This window comes from Pundamilia nyererei, unplaced genomic scaffold, assembly GCF_000239375.1.
Source record: "Pundamilia nyererei isolate P.nyererei 1_Seehausen unplaced genomic scaffold, PunNye1.0 scaffold00121, whole genome shotgun sequence".
Classification (NCBI taxonomy): Eukaryota; Metazoa; Chordata; class Actinopteri; order Cichliformes; family Cichlidae; genus Pundamilia; species Pundamilia nyererei.
The window spans coordinates 759,643-765,450 of NW_005187522.1; the positions used below are offsets into that span (position 1 = coordinate 759,643).

Consider the following 5,808-nt stretch of genomic DNA (forward strand, 5'->3'; position numbering starts at 1 on the left):
CTGTAGTCTTTAAAACAGACCAGTCTGATTTTTAGTCTTTTCTTTTATATTTATACATTTTTTTAATTTTAAAAGATTTATCCTTGTGGTCCAATTTGACTGGATTACAGAAGATAGTGCCCCTTTACTTCCTGTAGTGAAAGCATATTTTTGATCTGAGATAAAGCCATTCTGTTGGTGATAATAAAAGGAAGTGAGGAAATTAGTTCAGTGCCTCACCACTAAGTGTTCAGCCATAACAAATGACATGGCTGTCAGTCCACCACCCGACCAGCTTTTTCTCTGGCTTAAATGGGATTTTTCTGTTGGCTCTGTGCCCACGAGTTACTTTGGGTCTGACCTATGCTATTAACCCCGCATGTTGCCTCCCTTGGTAGTGACAGCAGGTGAAACGAGCCAATTTTATTGTGCTTGGCAGAGACATTAATTTATAGAACGTTCTGACACTGAGGTCATCATCACGAGCCTTTCTTTCTGTCTCTTCAAATGACGTTTTAATAGTGTGCAGACTCGTCAAAGTGAATTTTGAATAGTTGTGTGTGATTTTCACCGTTGTTCTGCATCCCACAATGCAGAAAATGTTTCTTCTTTCATCTCAACACAAAACAGAAATCATTATCACTACAAAGCCCTCCTGGATGCTTATTATCTAGTTTATTTTTTCTTTTTTATTGAACAAAAGAAAATTCAGCGGACATTTAATTTAGTCTGTTTTCGAAAAGAAGAAAATCTATGACAATCATTCTACACCAAACAACCTATACTGCTCGAAAAAGTTCAAATAAAAACTTAGATTTAGTTCACTGAACCTGCAAAGTTGGAAAACTTTTTAGTAATGCATTTCTACCATTTCTATTATTCTTTCTAAGCCTCACCAATGGCATATTTTCAGTGGGTATTGTTACAAATTGTAAAACGCTCAGCAACAGTTTCAGGTTATAAATCATTCTTTGAGGTTCTTGAATGGGAAGTATAAACTCCAACCAAATCTGGTAGAAAAATAAGTGTTGTTGAAGCTCATGTTAAATCACAAAAATGTTCAAATTTATCTCCGAGGGCAAAACTTTAAACTGACATTTATAATTTACAGTAGAGTTTGGGTAATTTGCTGGTTCTGTGAATGTATTAGAAGTGTAGAAACACTTTCAAGGAACAATGGTTTTTCCTTTTTTTAATTTTTTTTATTCTTGTACCCAAACACTTCCAGTACTTGTTCCAATGTCACTGAACATTGGCTTTTCAGATAAGCGCAGCATGCCAGCACTACAGCAATAACAGATGTGAAGTCAGAGCAAATGACCAACAGGAGAAAACTGAACATTGTATTGGGAATTATAGTCTGACAGTGAGATTTGTTCAAGGCGGTAGGGTGTTTTCTCTGTTCTTGTGTATTAGCAGGGAGACTCACTGGCACACAGCTGTTCTTAATAACCATCATTACTTCCATCCAAATCAAATGTGCTGTGATTCTAGAGCTGCATTTTATCCTTCATCCGTTCATGTCTCCCTGATTCTTAAAATAGCTGCCAGCACCTTAAGATAAACATAGCAGTTGCTGGTTGACCTTGTTCATACAACATTTTATATAATCGCATGCTTTAAGTTTTTGTCTTTTTCTTTAATTTTTTATTTTTTTTTTGGATAGCTGCATGACTCAAGGTACGATAATATACTTTTGCCAGACTATCTCAACATATGTCCATCACCTGTGGAGATCGGAGATTGCATAGCACTACAATAAATCTTTCTTGGTTCTTGGCCCAAAAGTTATTTTGTGTATATATTAGATTGTTAAAATGTAGATTTTCACTAAGGCATCTTCAAGCTACTTCATGCAGGTGGTCATGGCTGATTTCATCTTCCATTGTACTATTATTTTTTGGTTTAAAGCCTATAAAATGTATTTTATTCCCATACCTAAAGCAGCACTTTGTGCTTAATGCTACTAAGATTAAGAAAATGAATAATGGTTCAGATTTTGCTCTGTTTGCATAATGTTGCAACCTCACATGCGAGAAGGAACCAGGAGACAGAGATTTCAGCTTCTATTTGCAATTCTTGCTTTCTGTGCACACAGGAACAGTGACCAGGGGTCACAAACTCCAACACTAGTCTCCGACTACGTAGAATAGAATAGAATAGAATAGAATAGAATTCAACTTTATTGTCATTGCACATGCACAGGTACAGGGCAACGAAATGCAGTTTGCATCCATCCAGAAGTGCTTTAGTGATATAGATATATTACAATATATATTAGCAGTAATATAGATATGTGAGTATATTACAGAAATGGGTCTATTATGGAATGTTATAATGTACACAGTATGAAGTATGTTGTGAATATTCTATAACTATAAGTATGTACAGGCTGTAGTGAGTACAAGCTATGTACAGGATATGAACAGGATATAAATATGAAAAACTATACAGAATATGAAATAAATAACTTTACAGAAATCTGAGATATACAGTTATACAGAAATGGGAACTATGCAAGTTGTAAACAGTTGTAGGATTAAAAATTATCAAATGTACAGAATGATTATTTACACAGAGCTATACAGTAGTGCAGTTAAGATAAGTGAGATATAATTCCTACAGAGGCTATATAAAGTGCTAGTGGTTGTGAGTGGTGGTTCAGTCCATGTTATTGTGTGTTTGAGGGTACAGTTGTCCATTGTGGATGTGTGTATGTTCAGTCCATGAGTTTAACGTGGGTCAGATGTCAGGAGGCAGAGTTCAGGAGTCTGACAGCTGTGGGGAAAAAGCTGTTCCGGTACCTGGTGGTCTTAGTCCGGAGGCTCCTGTAGCGCCTCCCAGAGGGCAGGAGGATGAAGAGTCCATGTGATGGGTGACTGGGGTCTTTGATGATTTTCCCAGCCCTTTTCAGACACCGCTTCCTGTAGATGTCTTTTATGGCAGGAAGTGGTGCTCCAGCGATGCGCTGGGCAGTTTTCACGACCCTCTGCAACGCCTTCCGGTCCGAGGCAGAGCAGTTCCCGTACCAGACTGTTATACAGTTGGTCAGGATGCTCTCGATGGTGCAACGATAGAAGTTCACCAGGATGTCTGAGGACAGGTGGTTCTTCCTCAGAGTCCTCAAGAAGAAGAGACGCTGGTGAGCCTTCTTGACCAGCTTGGAGCAGTTGGTCGTCCAGGTGAGATCCTCGGAGATGTGGACTCCCAGGAACTTGAAGCTGCTCACACGCTCCACAGCCGTCCCCTTAATGTGGATGGGTGGATGTGGGTCAGCATTCCTCCTGTAGTCCACAATGAGCTCCTTGGTCTTCTCGGTGTTAAGCAGCAGGTTGTTTCTGTCGCACCACTCAGCCAGACGATCCACCTCCTCCCTGCAGGCGGCCTCATCGTTGTCACTGATGAGGCCAATCACCGTGGTGTCATCTGCAAACTTAATGATGGTGTTGGAACCATCAGCAGGTCTGCAGTCATGGGTGAAGAGGGAGTAGAGGAAAGGGCTCATCACACAGCCTTGTGGTACACCGGTGTTCATTGTGATGGTAGATGAACAGGGGTTATCCAGCCGGACATGTTGGGGGCGGTTGGTCAGGAAGTCCAGTAACCATTTGCAGATGAGGGAACTGATGCCCAGGTCTGTCAGTTTCCTGATGAGTTGTGAGGGGTGGATTGTATTGTATACGTCCACACTAATGCGTTTTCATTTGAAAACGCATCGTTTTCTCTCCGTTTTGGCCTCCCGTCCACACTGAGACGGCGTTTTCGCTTATGGAAAACGCATACATTTGAAAACTGTGCTTTCGCGTCGCAGTGTGGATAGCGAGCACAGAGACTTTCTAAAACGATGAAGCATGTTAATCATATGATGCACTCATGTGACCAATTAAACTAAGATAACAGAGGGCATTATTCAGCAGTTGTCCTGTTTGCTCTCACTTTTGACAGCCCTATTACAGATTAATATCAGTCTGTACATGCTCCAGATAGCTTTTCTTCAAATTCTTTAATTCTCACTCCCTTTGGCAACTTTGTACTTTTGTGTTACTCGCAGCAACAACTCCACCTCATTGTTAGTCCATTTAAGTAACTCAGTGCTTTTCCTCGACATTTTGCCGCAATGTTTCAAAAAGCCGGAAAGTAATAAAGCAGCAGACAGAAATGATGCAGGCCGAATCTTGTTGCGTTTCACGCATGCACAGGACTGGAGCGTAAGCGCTTTCGGCCGTTTCAATGTGGACGCGCAACTCTGTGAAAACAACTGAAAATGCTAGTGTGGACGCGGAGCGTTTTCAGACGAAAACGCCGTTTTCAAATCTATCCGGGCTAGTGTGGACGTAGCCTCCATCATCGGTAGCCAAGCTCAACACAACCCTAAGCTGTGAAAACACTGGCGATCACATAAATGAACAATAACAACATGGGACCAAACACAACATAACAGCAATGACTTATAGCCTTGTAACTTAACATACTAACATAAATACTCTCACAAATCTTTTACCAATCAAGCTGATTTTGATTCTGATGTTTCTGTACAGCAAAGTGTGTGTTACTGGCCTTGCTGTCAGGTATACATGTTGAAATGCATGCTCTCTCTCTCTTTCTCTGTGAAAACGTCTTTCAGTGGTCTAAAGGAAACCAAAATTGTGGAGATGCATTTTCACAGAAACATTTTGGAGTCTTTGCTTGGTAAAATTTGCTACTGCTGTCAGGGAATGTAATCAATGAGTGCATCGAAACGCTCCTATTCCCCCATCGCTCTGCTTAATAATTCAACAACAAGCGTAGCCTCTCTGGGCTTTCACTGTGAAAGGTAAAGCATGACCTCCAGCACAGCAGCAGGTGGTGCACACACTGGTTACTCTGTGCAAGAATGGAAGATGGAACTTGCTTTTCTCTTTAATTCTATTATTGGACTTGAGGGTTTGAGGATATTACACTCTGCACATGGGTCTATAGTCACATGTATTACTTAATAATAGAGCATAATAGAATCTGAACTATCTAAGAAAAACATGCGACTCTAACCTAGTTTTGCAGGCATGAAAACATTTTTTTTTAAAAGACTTGGTGTCAAAAGCCACGTTAGGAGCACTTGGAACAGCAATATTAGAGCTGCTTTATTTAAAATAGCCAACTGTCAAAACACAGTGTGCACACATCAAAGATGTGCAATTTTTAGAACGGTGAAACCTTTCAAACAGCAGACAGTGTCTCTCGTCAGAGCAGAAAAAAGCACAGGTGAAACTAATAATGTTAACAATTGTTCAGTTCCAATTAAGTGTCCCAGCAGTGACCCAGCATGTAAAATAACAACCATCTGTAGCTCACGAATATAAGAAATGCAGTCATTATTACTTTTTACCCGTGTTTGACTAGAATGTCTCTTGTGAAAATGCCCCACTGGATGGTATTATACCTATACAAATCATTTGGACAGGACATGATATTTTCAAGGAAGTTTTAATGGAAAAGTATAGAAAAGAGAAAAGCTATCTAACGCTATTCTAGCCCAACTTCTCTCATCCCAGTCTGAAAAGGACAGGAGGGTGAATCTCATCTTGTAAGTTTGAGAATTTAGTTTTATCTGGTTCTCTGCTGCTGTACTGCTGTTCAGTCACTTTGTGTGGGCGGACAAACCCGCGTCTCCAAAAAAACACAGTTAAATCTAGCTTATAGGTCAAGCTGTATTTTGTTTGTGGTCTATTGCTGCCTACTTTGCAATTTGTACTGCAAATACGGGTTTGTTTTGGCACTGGCACACACACACACACACACACACACACACACACACACACACACACACACACACACACACACACACACACA

General features: G+C 40.4%; 1 protein-coding gene across 6 annotated transcripts in view; it reads left to right on the forward strand.

Annotated features, from left to right (window-relative positions):
• The window catches only part of pde1cb (phosphodiesterase 1C, calmodulin-dependent b), a 117,425-nt gene that overhangs the window by 85,161 nt on the left and 26,456 nt on the right, over positions 1–5,808 (forward strand). The gene's annotated exons all lie outside the window — the stretch shown is intronic.